The sequence below is a fragment of the Leucoraja erinacea genome, chromosome 2 (genome assembly GCF_028641065.1).
Source record: "Leucoraja erinacea ecotype New England chromosome 2, Leri_hhj_1, whole genome shotgun sequence".
Lineage (NCBI taxonomy): Eukaryota > Metazoa > Chordata > Chondrichthyes > Rajiformes > Rajidae > Leucoraja > Leucoraja erinaceus.
Genome location: NC_073378.1, coordinates 91,992,620 through 92,009,200, shown reverse-complemented (window position 1 = coordinate 92,009,200; position 16,581 = coordinate 91,992,620).

Here is a 16,581-nt window from a genome sequence, read left to right as displayed (position 1 = left end):
ATTTTGTTCTGCACTAATGTCTTGTTTTATTTTGCATGGTCCTTTTTTATTTTTAATCTCTTGCAGGTTTATATATTATTTATATATTTTTGTGTTAGTCTGATTTTATGTCTGTGATGCTGCTCAAAGCAAAACTTTCATTGCACCTGCATTTCACCGTAGTTGTACAAATAACAATGAACAATAAACTCTCAAGTCAATAAGAATCATGACGAATACCGATCCTTCTTCCACAAACATTTCCAGTGGTGCCTCGTTCGTGCATTTCAATGTTTCCAAGCATTTCTGTTTTTATAGATTTATGATTGGCTTTAAGTAGCAATACAGTTTTATCTGAAGCCAGGAATTATAAACATTGTACTCCCCCAATCACCCTCACCCAGCACATTGCACTGTCATTTAACTGCAAGGTTAACTCTGGTTAATTATAAGTATTTTTATTTAAAGTCATGGAATAAGCAGGTGGCACAAAGATGACATGTCAGCTGCAATGCAATCAATGGGAGCAGTTGGTTGGGCATTTTTGGTTTCTGTTTTAGGGGACTTCTGAATTACTACCTCAAACTTTCAGCTCCCCGCAGATCATAACTTCAGTCCGATGAGATTTGGTAAATTAAGTTTGTCAAGCACAGGCATTCCATTTAATGTTTGACAGACGAGTTGATCGAAGTTGAGAATTCTCTGTACAAAGTCCTACTTCTTCCTGTGGAACTCTGATTGGGAAAGTGTTGCATGAACCTACAGGTTGTCTGCAGCTTTCGCTGTTTGAATGAGTCTATAGTTTGCATTTACCTGGAATCCAAGGGGTTGCAACCAATCTTCCACTGATTGAAATAGATGCTGCTCAGTTTTAGTCCCTTTGGCCACATCTGCCCCATCATCATCATGTAGTCCATATCCTGATATAACCTCCAAAAGCATTCATCAATGTCCGCAACTCCACCAATTTTCGTGTCGTCTGCAAACTTACTAACCTGTCCTCTTACATTTTAATTCAAGTTATTAATGTACAAACAACAGAGGTCTCTCCACTGATAATTTATATTAAATTACACATTCTCTGTTCTATCTCTGTTGGATCGAATGTGGATGACTTCACACTGCCCTGCACAACCCGTGTTGGCACTCTTTTGCCCACTCATTGAGTAATTATGTCTTTGTAATTTTCTGTCAAAACATTAATTATGCCATTCACCCAGCTTAAATACTATCAGCAGATTGTGATCTTTCTTGCTATTCTTATAATGTGACTGGCAGTTGCAGTCACAATCGAAAACCCTAGGCACACAACGTCATGTTCTTCCAGCTGGAGTACAACACGTTACCTTAACCTCTAACTCTCCAAGCCAAGAGAATGTTTTCACTTCCATGCATTGCTGATTTCCAGTTAATTGATTTTGTGGAACTTCATTGATCTCTCTGCAGATCTGCATATCTGCATTTACAACATTATCATTCCAATGTTAGTTATTGCCTCAGAAAGATCAACAACTAGATTAATTTGGTTAGCACGCAACTAAAGCTCTTCACTGTACCTCAGTACACATGACAATAAACTAAACTGAAACTGAAAAACAACATTTTGATCACTGTAAAAAATAATTCTGGGTTACACTGCTAAGTATATATTTGTGCAAATGCTCAATAACTTTCCCAAATAACTAGATATTGCAACATTACCTTATCTGATATTCCAACATAGCTAAGCAATGATGTTATTTATTTCTATTTTTTAAGTATCGATGACATTAATTTAATTTTCCATTTCAAGAGGATAATTCCAGAATCAAGTGCAAAACAAACTGCTGGAGGAATGCAACAGGTCAAGCAGCATTTGTGGAGATGTGGATGGACAATGTTTCAGCTGGGATCCTTCTTCAGACTGTTTTTATCACAATCATTTCTTGCCTATCCACTTCTCTCAACAAACTCTTCCAACCTGTTCTTCCAGCAGTTGTTTATTACACAGCATTCCAGCATCTGCACTCTCTAGTTTTTCCCTGAAAGTGTTGTTTTGAAATCAACAGGGACCATTCCTAGGGACCATCAATTCCTTTATTATTTTCATTCATCATTATTTTCCCCTCTTCTTCATACTCGTTTTTAAATATATCAAATCCCATTAGTCTTTTCTCAAGCTCTATGCTTTTCTTTTGTTTATGTTTGTTTGTAGTATGTTATCTTTGTTTGCTAAAATGAAGACTGAAATTAAGTAGCCATTTGGCAAATCTGCAGTTTTCCTATTTAACTAATTACAATTTGAATTGCAGTCATCATTACTATTAGGCAAATTTTGCCTATTAATATATGAGTCAATGCTTATGTTTTACTCTTTAGTCCAAATGTGTTAAACAATTAGAACATCTAGATTTTGGTCGTTAGGGTATATATGTATTTTGTAATATATCAAATAATTTTACAATACCTACTGTTCATCCGTACTTTCATAAGTTCATAAGATGATAAGTGATAGGAGCAGAATTAGGCCATTCAGCTCATCAAGTCTACTCCGCCATTCAATCATGGCTGATCTATCTCTCCCTCCTAACCCCGACTTGTTAATAATTCTGGCCAGTCTATTGTGTCAATTTTGAAGTAAATCCTCACGGTTAGATCTTCCTTGTTAAAAAGTTTTTTCCACACTGTTTTATTATTGATTCAGTTCATGCAATCTAACTGTTGTATGGTTAACTATTTGTTGGCTCAGAAGATATTGTACAGAAAACATCAAAAACGCACAAATTTAGCGGTCTGAAAAACGACTACTGGAGTTTTTAAAAAACTTTATTCGAAAGCTCAAGTTGCAGCATACAGGTTTATCAGACACGTCTGCCCACATCGGTGGTCAGCGCTGAACTAACGTGCGCAAGTGAAAAACCGCGCAAAAACAACAGCCCCTCACGAGTCACGTGACCGCGGCTTCTGAACGCCAGGTTCGATATCTGCGTGCGCTAGCAGGCTCTGCTACATGGCCCCTCCCAGAATTCGCGGTTCGGAAATGCGCGGGTAAACGGACGGTGCGACCGGAACGCGTAGTCCGAAGTCGCGGGGCGAGCGTAACATTGGACCGGACCGGTGGGACGCGAAAAACGCAGATGACGGACGGGGGTAACAAAGGGGACCAGAGAAACGCGACCGGAGGAAACCGCCAAGGTCCGCCAACAACTGCGAGGTTGGAACCTCCTGGTCCGGACAGGGTCTTGGTGAGACCACACCTGGAGTATTGCGTACAGTATTGGTCTCCAAATCTGAGGAAGGACATTATTGCCATAGAGGGAGTGCAGAGACGGTTCACCAGACTGATTCCTGGGATGTCAGGACTGTCTTATGAAGAAAGACTGGATAGACTTGGTTTATACTCTCTAGAATTTAGGAGATTGAGAGGGGATCTTATAGAAACTTACAAAATTCTTAAGGGGTTGGACAGGCTAGATGCAGGAAGATTGTTCCCGATGTTAGGGAAGTCCAGGACAAGGGGGTCACAGCTTAAGGATAAGGGGGAAATCCTTTAAAACCGAGATGAGAAGAACTTTTTTCACACAGAGAGTGGTGAATCTCTGGAACTCTCTGCCGCAGAGGGTAGTCGAGGCCAGTTCATTGGTTATATTTAAGAGGGAGTTAGATGTGGCCCATGTGGCCAAGGGGATCAGGGGGTATGGAGAGAAGGCAGGTACGGGATACTGAGTTGGATGATCAGCCATGATCATATTGAATGGCGGTGCAGGCTCGAAGGGCCGAATGGCCTACTCCTGCACCTAATTTCTATGTTTCTAAATCCCCTGGAACCTGGAAAACAGAGCCGTAAACCAACTCGGCCGAGGAGGCTTTGAGGTCCTCCTCAGGTGTTGTTCTGATGCCAAGGAGGACCCAAGGTAACTGGTCGACCCAATCAGGGCCAGTGAGTCTGGCTTTTAATGCCGACTTAAGGTGCCGGTTGAACCGCTCAACCAACCTGTTAGACTCCGGGTGATAAGCGGTAGTCTGGTGCAGCTTCGCCCCGTACGGCTGCGCCATACCACACCACAATGAAGACGTGAGCTGGGCCCCCCTATCGGTGGTAATATGTGAGGGAACCCTGAAACGAGTGATCCAATGGGATACCATGGCCCTCGCGCATGCATCAGCAGAGGTATCCACCAACGAGATTGCCTCCGCCCAGCGGTAAACCTGTCCACGATGGTCAGTAAGTGGGTAGCCCCATGCGAACAAGGCAAGGGACCTACCAGGTCTACATGGATGTGCAGGAACCTGCCGTCCAGGACGGCAAAATCTTGGACCGACGGGTGCACATGTCTCTGCACTTTGGAGGTCTGGCATGGGATGCAGGAACAGGCCGATGCAGCGACCTTCTTCCTTAACCTGTGCCAGACGAACTTCGCCGTGACCAAGGCAGAGGTGGCGCGAATGGACGGGTGTGCTAGGCTGTGGATGGTGTCGAAAATCCGACGTCGCAAAGCGACCGGGACAATAGGACGGGCTTTACCGGTGGAAATATCACAAAGGACTTGCACGCCGGAGGCGCCACATGGCACTTTGACCAGCTTCAGTCCTGATTCAGCATTGCGATAAATCTCCATACCGTTGGGCGGCTGCCAGCTCCTGGTAATCAACGCCGAGACTAAGCGCTGAAATTCGGGCAGCGCTGGACAGGACAATGTGTCGGCCACAACATTTATCTTCCCTGCCACATGCCGATTGTCAGATGTGAATTCGGAAATGTAGGCGAGGTGCCGTTGCTGTCTGGCAGACCAAGGGTCAGAAACCTTGGACAAGGCGAAAGTTAACGGCTTGTGGTCGGTGAATGCAGTGAAAGCGCGCCCCTCCAGGAAATAACGAAAATGGCGGATTGCTAGGTAAAGCGCAAGGAGCTCCCTGTCGAAAGCGCTGTATTTAACTTCGGGGGCTCGCAGTTGCCTGCTGAAAAATGCCAGCGGCACCCAGCAATCACCTGCCGGCTGCTCGAGGACGGCGCCTACCGCGACGTCGGATGCGTCCACGGTGAGGGCCGTTTGGGCTGAAGCCCTCGGGTGTACCAGCATAGTGGCGTTGGCCAATGCGGTCTTAGCCCCCTCGAACGCCTTCTGTGCCTCTTCAGACCAGACCAGGTCCTTGGGCTTACCGGCCAGGCATTGGAACAACGGCCACATGATGGCGGCTGCAGACGGGACGAATCGGTGATAAAAGTTAACCATCCCGATAAACTCCTGCAGACCCTTGACCGATAATGGCTTGGGGAAATGACGGATGGCGTCGACTTTCTCGGGCAGTGGTTGCGCTCCCTGCGAGGTGATGCTATGCCCTAAGAACGAGATGGAGCGCAGACCGAACTGGCACTTCTCGGGGTTGATCACCAACCCGTGTTTGTGCAGCCGTTCGAAAAGTAGGCGGAGGTGCTTGGTATGCTCTGCGTGCGAGCGGGCGCTAGCAGGATGTCATCTCGGTAGATGAAAATAAACGACAAACCCCGGCCAACCTGATCCATTAGCCCCTGGAACGTCTGAACTGCGTTCTTCAAGCCAAAAGGCATTCTGAGCCACTCGAAAAGGCCGAAAGGGGTAATGTAGGTATGTTACAAAACCTACCTGAATCGTCATTGGGAATCTGCCCACAGCCAGGTCCGCGATTTTGGCGCTGTTTGGAGGGGGCGGGTTTAAAACGCGATTTTTACTAGGCTGTACTAATCGCAGATGTTCAGCCTAGTAAATCATTAACGAAAAATCGCTGCAAGACCCGGTCGCAAAAGGTATTATTAGTTTTATAGGCCTCGATAATATAGTTATAATAGTTTTTAAATTACTGTCTCATTCCACAACCTCTCGCAGCCCCAGGGTTTTATAAAGCAAACAATTAAATGTATGTACCTTATTTTTACATTAAATGGGGCATATATATAACCCTATATATCAAGTTATCTATAACGAGTAGTTCATTTTGGGCTTTTTATATCCCGCAGTATTTTTCTCGGCATTTGAGGGCACTAATCCAGCGCGATGTCAACGTTCTAAACCAGCGCGTTCACAGGAACCCACTGGAAAGCCGATTTAAATGGGCATTTATTTACAGCAATTGAACACTAAATTCCTTCCATTTGGCCTATAAATTAATGTAAATTAGATATAAAAATCATGTTATATTGTGAATTATTTGTGAATAATCTTTGGACACTTAGGCTATTTAAAAATGTTAATCTTTCCTGAAGAAATGGGCTTTTGACTATCCAAGATCACAGCTTTTTTGTAATGTCCATTGAAAATCAATAGGGAACAAGATGCTAATTTCCGAGTATGAAAATGGCCATAACTTTTTTAATACTTGAGATATGAAAGTGAATTTGGTGTCAAATTAAACTTATTGTTATGCTTTATCTGATGGGATAAATTGCAGACTTGATTTTTAAAATCTCAAAATTTTGTAACATTGCTAGGTAATGGTGGCCGTTTTAGGGACGTCGTTGAGGTGGACCGGGATTTGATTATACCCACGGATAAGGTCGACCTTCGAAAAGATGGTCGCACCTTCCAGATGGGCTGAGAAATCCTGGATGCTCGGGACTGGATACCTGTCGGCTGTAGTTACTGCGTTCAAACGCCTGCAATCGCCGCAAGGTCTCCAGCCCCCGGATGCTTTGGGCACCATGTGTAACGGGGAAGCCCAAGGGCTATCCGACTGCCGGACAATCCCCATGTCCTCCATAAGTAGGAACTCGTCTCGTGCGATGCGCAGTTTATCAGGCGGGAGATGGCGCGCGTGGGCATGTACCGGCGGACCCTCGGTGGGATTGTGGTGGACCACGCCATGACGGGGCACGGCCCCATCGAACCGGGGCGTGAGCAACCCTGGAAAGTAGGCGAGCAGGGCTGTGAAAGGTTGCTGGATCTCAGCTACCTCAACAAGTTGCTGCAGGGACGTTGACGGATTGCGCGGCTTGGCAGGGCACGGGCCCGACACAGGGATCATGCGACCACCCCGTAAATCGACTAACAGTACCTGTACTGGCGGGAATCGAAATTTAGTTTCGCGATCCGCGTACCGTAGGTACGAATATCGCTCCTGTTAATGACCGAGAGGACAGGTCCCACCTTACCAGCACGAACGTCTCGAGCGCTTGGAGGCAGGATACTGGCATGGGCATCGGAGTCCACCAGGAAACGGTGGCCGGAATGGTGATCACGGACAAAGAGGCATACGTTGGGGTCGATCACGTTCGCCTCTAGGGACGCTCGGCCTGGGCGTTTCCCGGAAACAAACAAGGGCTCCGACATCTTCGGGCTCCGACATCTTCGGGCTCCTGTTCCGTAACGTTGGTGGTAGTAGCACCATCTACATTGACTGTAGACCACTGGCCGCGGCGATTTGTCTTCGACGCTGGGCTGGGTCTCTTCTACTTCCCGATGTCAGTTCGGCTGCACCCGTTGTGTGACCATGGGGCCAGCGACGGCATGTACATCCCGACGTCTGGGCGCCCACAGCTCATCGGCTCTTTCCGCGAGACGCTGCGGGTCGCTGAAATCGGCTCCCGCTAGCATTAGCTGCACTTCGTCGGGCAGCTGCTCTAAGAACACCTGTTAGAAAAGCAGGGACAGTGCCCGTCCATCAGGGCCAACATCTTTGCCATGATCGTCGATGGCCTTCGGTCGCCGATGCAGTCCATATGTAGCAGTTTTGCCGCCCTGTCTCTACGGGAAAGACCGTAGGCGTGAAATAACAAGGCCTTCAACCCTTCGTACTTGCCGCTGGATGGAGGGTCTCTGATATAAGGCACCAGCCTCGAGGCACAGTCCTGTGGTAATGCTCCTACCACATGAAAATACATGGTGTCATCGTGGTCGATGCGATGTAGATGAAACTGTGCCTCAACATGGGCGAACCACACCTGAGGTTGATCAGGCCAAAAGGCTGGCAGTTTGAAGGCCGGTGCGCCCTGCCTCGTGCTGCCCGATTCTGCGGGAACACTCTCTTCCTGCATAATTCTTCTTGTCTAACGATGGCTAGACAGGTTGGGGTCACCAATTTAGCGGTCTGAGAAACGACTACTGGAGTTTTCAACAAAACTTTATTCGAAAGCTCAAGTTGCAGCGTACAGGTTTATCAGACACGTCTGCCCACATCGGTGGTCAGCGCTGAACTAACGCCCGCAAGGGAATAACCGCGCGAAAACAACAGCCCCTCCCGAGTCACGTGACCGCAGCTTCCAAACGCCGGGTTGATATCTGCGTGCACTAGCAGGCGCCGCTACACAAATGCAATTTTTCTTCCTCCAATGTGAAAAATTAAAGCTTATTTATCATACTCCTCTCCCCACCACAGATGCTGCTCGACCTATTGAGTTCATCCAGCAGATTGTTTGTTGCTGTCTTAATTACCTTCTGCTTTTGTAAGAAGTTTTTCTGATTGCGGAGCCTATATATTTCCGTCCTGTTTCTTTATTGCTGCCGGTCTATAAATAATTCTTATCAAGCCTTTCTATTCAAGTTTATTCTTCTTCCTGAGGATTTTTCTATTGTCCCTCGCCAATACTTTAGTTTCCCTGTCCGTTCTCCAGGTCTTCGAACTGTAATGTGCATCTGGCCAGGGGTGGAAAACCCGGGGGGGGGGCCAGAGGGGACACGTCCCCCCCATGTTTTGAGAGGGGGGGACATCCCCCCCAAGTGTTTTGTGATCCCGATTTTAAAATCTCCGCTTTTAGCGCTGGATTGAGCCTCCGAAGCCTCGCGAGTGTGTGTGAGTGAGCGCATGCTCACGTGGCCGCCAAAAAATTGTGTCCCCCGTCCCCTCCATGTTTTGATAGCGAGTTCCGCTCTTGCATCTGGCAGTCAGTGACTACCACTACACAACACCTTTTCAGCTGAATATTGTGCTTCAGTTCATCTAATTCTTCTTATCCTCATCATGCATGAAATGGAAACTCATAGTTTAACCGACCAAAGCTTTGTGATCCTGTAACATCTCATAGTACATGATCATGGACAATTAATCAGTTAACAAAATGAGGGGGCTGAGACCTACTTTGGATTTTTCTGGGACAACATGGCTCCAAACCAGTTCATAATCCTGGCTGAAAACATGAATCATTGAACTGAGTTCTCAAAGTGATGCAATAGTAACTGGCTTTAAATTCAAGGCAGAATTTGACGAAGTGTATGAGCAAGGAACCCTTAAGTGAAGTCAATGGACAAGAGGTATGATTCCAATGCTTGAAATTATACCTTGCTCAATAGAACATGGTTGTGATTATTGGAGGTCAAACTTGTTGGTGTGAAGAATAAGACTGACATGTTTAGGGAACCCTGATCAATGAGTGATATTGAGTCTCTTGTCAAGGAAAATAAGGGCTTGGACACGCTAAAGGCAGGAAACATGTTCCCGATGTTGGGGGAGTCCAGAACCAGGGGCCACAGTTTAAGAATAAGGAGTAAGCCATTTAGAACGGAGATGCGGAAACACTTTTTCTCACAGAGAGTGGCGAGTCTGTGGAATTCTCTGCCTCAAGAGTACGGTGGAGGCCGGTTCTCTGGATGCTTTCAAGAGAGAGCTAGATAAGACTCTTAAAAATAGCGGAGTCAGGGGGTATGGGGAGAAGGCAGGAACGGGGTACTGATTGGGGATGATCAGCCATGATCACATTGATTGGCGGTGCTGGCTCGAAGGGCCAAACGGCCTACTCCTGCACCTATTGTCTATTGTCATCTAATTAATGACGTCACAGTGGCACAGCGGTAGAGTTTCTGCCTTACAGTGCCAGAGAACTGGGTTCGATCCTGACTATGGGTGCTGTCTATAGGGAGTTTGTATGTGACATTGATGGGTTTTTTCCGGTGCTGCGGTTCCCTCCCATGCTCCAAAGATGTACAGGTTTGAAGGTTAATTGGCTTTAATAAAATTGTAAATTGTCTCTACTGTGTAGCATAGTGAAAGTGTACGGAGTGATCGCTGGTCGGCACTGACTTGGTGGGTTGAAGGGCCTATTCCACGCTGTATATTCAAAGTCAAAATGATTTGGATGAGAAGGCGTGGTTAGTACATTTGCAAATGACACCACTTTGGCCATCATCAGTCAGAGTATTGAGTATAGAAGTTTGGAGGTCATGTTGCAGTTGTATAAGACATTGGTGAGACTGCATTTAGAATATTGTGTTCAGTTCTGGGCACCATGTTACAGGAAAGATATTGCCAAGCTTGAAAGGGTTCAGAAAAGATTTACGAGAATGTTGCCAGGACTAGAGGGTGTGAGCTATGGGGAGAGGTTGAGTAGGCTGGGTCTCTATTCCATGGAGCACAGCAGGATGAGGGGAGATCTTATAAAGGTATACAAAATCATGAGAGGAATAGATCGGGTAGATGCACAGAGTCTCTTGCCTAGAGTAGGGGAATAGCGGACCAGAGGACAAAGGTTCAAGGTGAAGGGGAAAAGATTTAATAGGAATCCGAGGGATAACGTTTTCACACAAAACAGGGCTCTCGTTTCACTTTTTTTCCCTGTTGCCAGCCGGGCAACCTTGGCAGCTTTTTAGGTTGCCAAATGACATTTTAGGTATTCATTTAAGACTGCTTGCATGGCGCATGCTCGGACGAAGTGCGTAGTTACCAGTCGGAATTATGCTCAATGAAGCATTCACATATTATTTCTGCTTCAAATAAAGTCACAAACTAATATATTCACCAATCAAGACATGATATATACCACAATGACATGCAGCAAAATTATAATACGGTATCTCAACTCTTTTTACACATTGCAATTAATGCAATTTTTATTATTTCTTTCCACTTCCAAACAAAAATGTGGTTGGATTATTCAGCGTATGATCAACCTGTGTCAATAAATCCTGGACCTTGATAACATATATGCTTAACCATGCACACTACAGATTGATGCAAGCATGTTTTCTGTGAAGGACCGAAAATTATCATGACATGGCCATAGCATGGGTCGTTATTGCTATTGTTACAGAAACACTCTCGCTTCCCACATAATTTATCCACAACAAAATATACAGGTTGCAAGGAATTTTCTAAAGGCATTTTATGATAATAGCTGTTAAAATTGACTATACCCATCTGACAGGTTAAACATTACACTGACTAACAAGAGATGGCCAAAGGACATAACTGCAGCAAATGTTTGGTAATATATTTAAAGGTGTCAAGATGCCACATTACCGGACATTCAGATTAGATGTATGTGGCAATAAAGATACCCAGTTTATGAGCACCATTTTAAAAAAGAATTGTTGATAAACGCTTTTTCCATCATTCCCACTTCAGAATTAACGTTAAAATTTCAACTGAAATATCTCCTGACCAAATTTGTGATGTATATGACTGACTGTAGAAGTAAAACCTGGATAAATCCAACGTATAGTTGTGAATGTTGCTCATTAAATAACTACAGTACTGATACTCCATATTAACAGCATTGATTTGCCATTAAAATGAATTCTGTAATAACTTGTCAGTGACAATCGAACACTGCGGTTTTAATGTTTCACGTGTTCAAAATTTAATTAATCCATCTTTATGGATTAAAACAAATAATAACATTGGAAATTAAAACATATTTGATTGCATTCCGTTATCAAACATAGTCAATGTTAGCTCTGAAGACATTTCCAGCACAATAGGGTCGGGAGGGGAGGGGGTGTATGAGTCAGTGCAGGATGGATAGATGGTGGTGGGGGGGGGGGGGCTTGAGAAGGCAATCAGTGTGGATTGGATGGATTGAGGCAGGGGAATTCATGAGTGTTGGTTGGAGTAGGTAAAATTGTGAGGGGAGAGCGTGGGGGATGTCAGTGGGGTTGAAGGGGGGGGGATCTGTGCAGGATGGATGGGAGGAGCAGTGCAGGATGAAGAGATGAGCAGTGCAGGATGGATGGGAAGGGGGGTCAGTACAGGATGAATTGGGGGACCAGTGTAGGATTGATGGGGAGTGGCAGGAGAATCAATGCGAGGTGGCTAGGGAGATCAGTGCAGGATGAATAGGGAGATTTCATGGCAGTCGGGTCACGACCCATGACCCGTACTGTTGCTACGCTACTCCAAATGGATTACACGCGATGAACTGCAGGTCTACCTCCTCCGATCACCGCGCTCTATCCTCAGTCCCACCCCCACCCCCCGCCCCGCCTCCCTCAGCGACCAACACCTCCCTCCCTCCTCCAAGGGTCTGTTTTGGCGGAGTGGCAGTAACTGCCGCTAACAGGCCGGGCGGGGCCGGGCGGGGCGGGGATGCGGGAGGAGGAGGAGATGGAGCCGCCGTCGCCGCCGCCGCTGCCCGACATTCGCTCCGACCCCCCGTCACGCCACACTTAGCATCTTCCCCACAACCGTCGCCGACACAAAACGTCACGTTCCTTTTCTCCAGAGACGCTGCCGGACCCGCGGAGTTACTCCAGTGTTTGTGTGTCTTATCTTCGGTATAAACCAAGTTGCCAAGCCGGGCAAAATGACTCACCGTTTAGGTTGCCCGGCGGCACTTTTAGTGGTCATTGGCACCCGGGCAACCGTGAATTTCGAGCCCTGCAAAGGGTGGTGGGTGTATGGAACAAGCTGCCAGAGGAGGTTGTTGAGGCTGGGACTATCCTACACTTTAAAAAACAGATAGAAAGATACATGGATAGGACAGGTTTTGAGGTATATGGACCAAGTGCAGGCAAGTGGGACTAGTGTAGCTGGGACATTGTTGGCTGGTGTGGGCGAGTTGGACTGAAGGGCATGTTTCCACACTGTATCACTCTATGACTCTAATAGGTATCGTAGATGTATCATAGGAGGAGTCTATGGAATTATTGCACTACAATGTAGGTATGTTACAAAACCTACCTGAATCGTGGCTGAGCATCTGCCCTACCCTGTATGCGCGATTTTGGCGCTGTTTAGAGGGGGCGGGTTTAAAACGCGATTTTTACTAGGCTGTTCCAATCGAAAATGTTCAGCCTAGTAAATCATTAACGGAAAATCGCTGAAAGACCCCGTCGCAAAAGGTATTATTAGTTTTTATGGCCTTGTATAATATTTATAGTAGTTTAAAAATCACTCTCTCACTCCGCAACCTCTCGCAGCCCCAGGGTTTTATAAAGCAAACAATTAAAGGTATGTACCTTATTTTTACATTAAATGGGGCTTGTATATTGTATATAACCCTGTATATAAAGTTTTCTATAGCGAGTAGTTCATTTTGGGCTCTTTATATCCCGCAGTATTTTTCTGGGCACTTGAGGGCACAAATCCAGCGCAATGTGAACGTTCTAAACCAGCGCGTTCACAGGAACCCACTAGAAAGCCGATTTAAATTGACTTTAATTTACAGCAAATGAACACTAAATTCCTTCCATTTGGCCTATAAATTGATGTAAATGAGATTTAAAAATCATGTTTTATTGTGAATTATTTGTGAATATTATTTGGACACTTGGGCTATTTAAAAATGTTAATCATTTATTAAGAAATGGATAGATGTTTAGATATAGTAATTGAGGTTTGAAATTAGCTACAATTGGGTAACTAACTAATTATATGCTTTAATTTCAGGTCATAGAAACATAGAAATTAGGTGCAGGAGTAGGCCATTCGGCCCTTCGAGCCTGCACCGCCACTCAATATGATCATGGCTGATCATCCAACTCAGTATCCCGTACCTGCCTTCTCTCCATACCCCCTGATCCCCTTAGCCTACATCCAAGTAAGATTATTTTATATTTGTTTCAGAATGCTTCAATCTATGATAACTGAAAATTTCATTCAGTTCTCTTAATTTTTAAGAAGGTTATGGGCTTTTGACTGTCCACGATCACAGCTTTTTTGTTATGTCCATAGAAAATCAATAGGGAACAAGATGCTAATTTCCGAGTATGAAAATGGCCATAACTTTTTTATTACTTGAGATATGAAAGTGAATTAGGTGTCAAATTAAACTTATTGTTATGCTTTATCTGATGGGATAAATTGCAGACTTGATTTTTTAAATCTCAAATTTTTGTAACATTGCTATACAATGCTGTGAACCATGTTTGCATTCTGTATCTTCCCCTTAAGGGGGGCACAGTGGTGCAGCGGTAGAGTTGCTGTCTTACATTGCTTGCAGCGCCGGAGACCCGGGTTCGATACCGACTACAGAGTTTATATGTCCTCCCCGTGAACGGGGAGATCTTAGGTTTCCTCTCACACTCCAAAGACGTACAGGCATGTAGGTTAATTGGCTTGGTGTATGTGTAAAATTGTTCCTAGTGTGCGTAGCATAGTGTTAACGTGCGGGGCAATCGCTGGTCGGCGCGGACTCGATAGGCTGAAGGGTCTGTTTCCGTGCTGTATCTCTAAACTAAACTAAACTAAACTCGATGTATTATAGGTAGACAAAAATGCTGGAGAAACTCAGTGGGTAAGGCAGCATCTATGGAGCGGAGGAAATAATAATAATAATAATAATAATAAATTTTATTTATGGGCACCTTTCAAGAGTCTCAAGGACACCTTACAAAAATTTAGCAGGTAGAGGAAGAACATGTAAGGGGAAATAAATAGTAGAGACATGACTAGTACACAAAGTAAAGACAGAATTTAATACAAAACACAATAATAAGGCAATTAATGCACAGATGAAAAGGGAGGGGACGTGGGGCTAAGGATAGGCAGAGGTGAAGAGATGGGTCTTGAGGCGGGACTGGAAGATGGTGAGGGACACGGAATTGCGGATCAGTTGGGGGAGGGAGTTCCAGAGCCTGGAGCTGCCCTGGAGAAGGCTCTGTCCCCAAAACTGCGGAGGTTGGACTTGTGGATGGAGAGGAGACCGGCTGATCTGGAACTCTCTGCCACAGAGGGTAGTTGAGGCCAGTTCATGGGCTATATTTAAGAGGGAGTTAGATGTGGCACTTGTGGCCAAGGGGATCAGAGGGTATGGAGAGAAGGCAGGTACGGGATACTGAGTTGGATGATCAGCCATGATCATATTGAATGGCGGTGCAGGCTCGAAGGGCCGAATGGCCTACTCCTGCACCTAATTTCTATGTTTCTATGATGTGGATCTGAGGGACCGTGAGGGTTGGTAGGAGGAAAGGTGGTCAGTGAGATATGGGGGGGGGGGGCAGATGGTGGAGGGCTTTGTAGGTGAGGATCAGGATTTTGTAGTTGATCCGGTGGGAGATGGGAAGCCAGTGAAGTTGTTTGAGGACTGGAGTGATGTGATGCCAGGATTTGGTGTGGGTGATGTGTCGGGCGGCTGCGTTCTGGACCAGTTGGAGTCGGTTGATGTAGGTGGAGCTGATGCCAAGGAGAAGTGAGTTGCAATAGTCCAGTCGGGAGGAGATGAAGGCATGAATGAGTCTTTCAACAGTGGGAGGTGTGAGAGAGGGTCTGAGTTTGGCGATGTTGCGGAGATGAAAGAAGGAGGTTTTAATGACATGGCGGATGTGAGGCTCAAAGGAGAGGGTGGAATCAAAGATCACGCCAAGGTTGCGGGCCTTGGGAGATGGGGAGACAGTGGTGCTGTCGATGGTGAGAGTGGGGTTATTGATTTTGCTGAGTGTGGCTTTGGAGCCTATGAGGAGGAATTCTGTCTTATCGCTGTTGAGTTTGAGGAAGTTGTGTTGCATCCAGGTTTTTATAGCTGACAAACAGAAGTTGGTATGCGACGGGAGGGGGGGGGGGGGGGGTTGTGGGGGGTTTGGTGCCGAGGTAGATCTGGGTGTCATCGGCGTAACAGTGGAAGTCCAGGTTGAAGTGGCGGAGTATCTGACCAAGGGGGAGGATGTGGATGATGAAGAGGAGGGGGCCGAGTACGGAGACTTGGGGAACGCCTTGAGTGACTGTGGCTGTAGCAGAGGTGTGGTTGTGGAGAGAGATGAAGTGGGATCTGTTGGAAAGGTAGGAACGGAGCCAGCTGAATGCAGAGCCTTCAATGCCGAGGTCTTTGAGTCTGGTGAGCAGGATGTTATGGTTCACTATATTGAAGGCTGCGCTCAGGTCGAGGAGGATGAGGGAACCAGTGTCAGCAGAGGTGAGGGGGTCATTGAGGACTTTGAGGATAGGCAACGGTTATGGTAGGGGCCTGGTGAATGTTGTAGAACAGAAGGACCTTGGAGCACAAGCAAATAGTTCCCCAACTGTGACAATTTACAGTGGCCAGTTAACCTAGCAACCCACACATTTTCTGGAATGTGGGCAGAAACCAGGCAGGGCCTTGAAGGAATCCTACATGGTTGCAGGAATGATATGTAAATTCCATAGACAGCACCAGGGATTCATAAGAAATAGGCCATTCGGCTAATTCTGACCAGTCTCTTCCGCCCATCAATCATGGATGATCTATCTTTCCCCCTCTATCCCATTCTCCTGCCTTCTCACCATAGACCTGGAATCAATAATCTATCAATCTCCAACTTAAAAATACCCAATGGCTTGGTTTCCACAGCCGTTTGTGATAATGAATACTATATTCACCACCCTCTACCTAAAAAATTCCTCCTCATCACCTTTCTAAAGGTATGTCTTTTATTCTGAGGCTGTGCCCTCTGGTCCTAGAAATATCCTCTCCACATCTACTCTATGCAGGTCTTTTACTATTCGGTAGGTCTCAACTAGGTCAGGAAT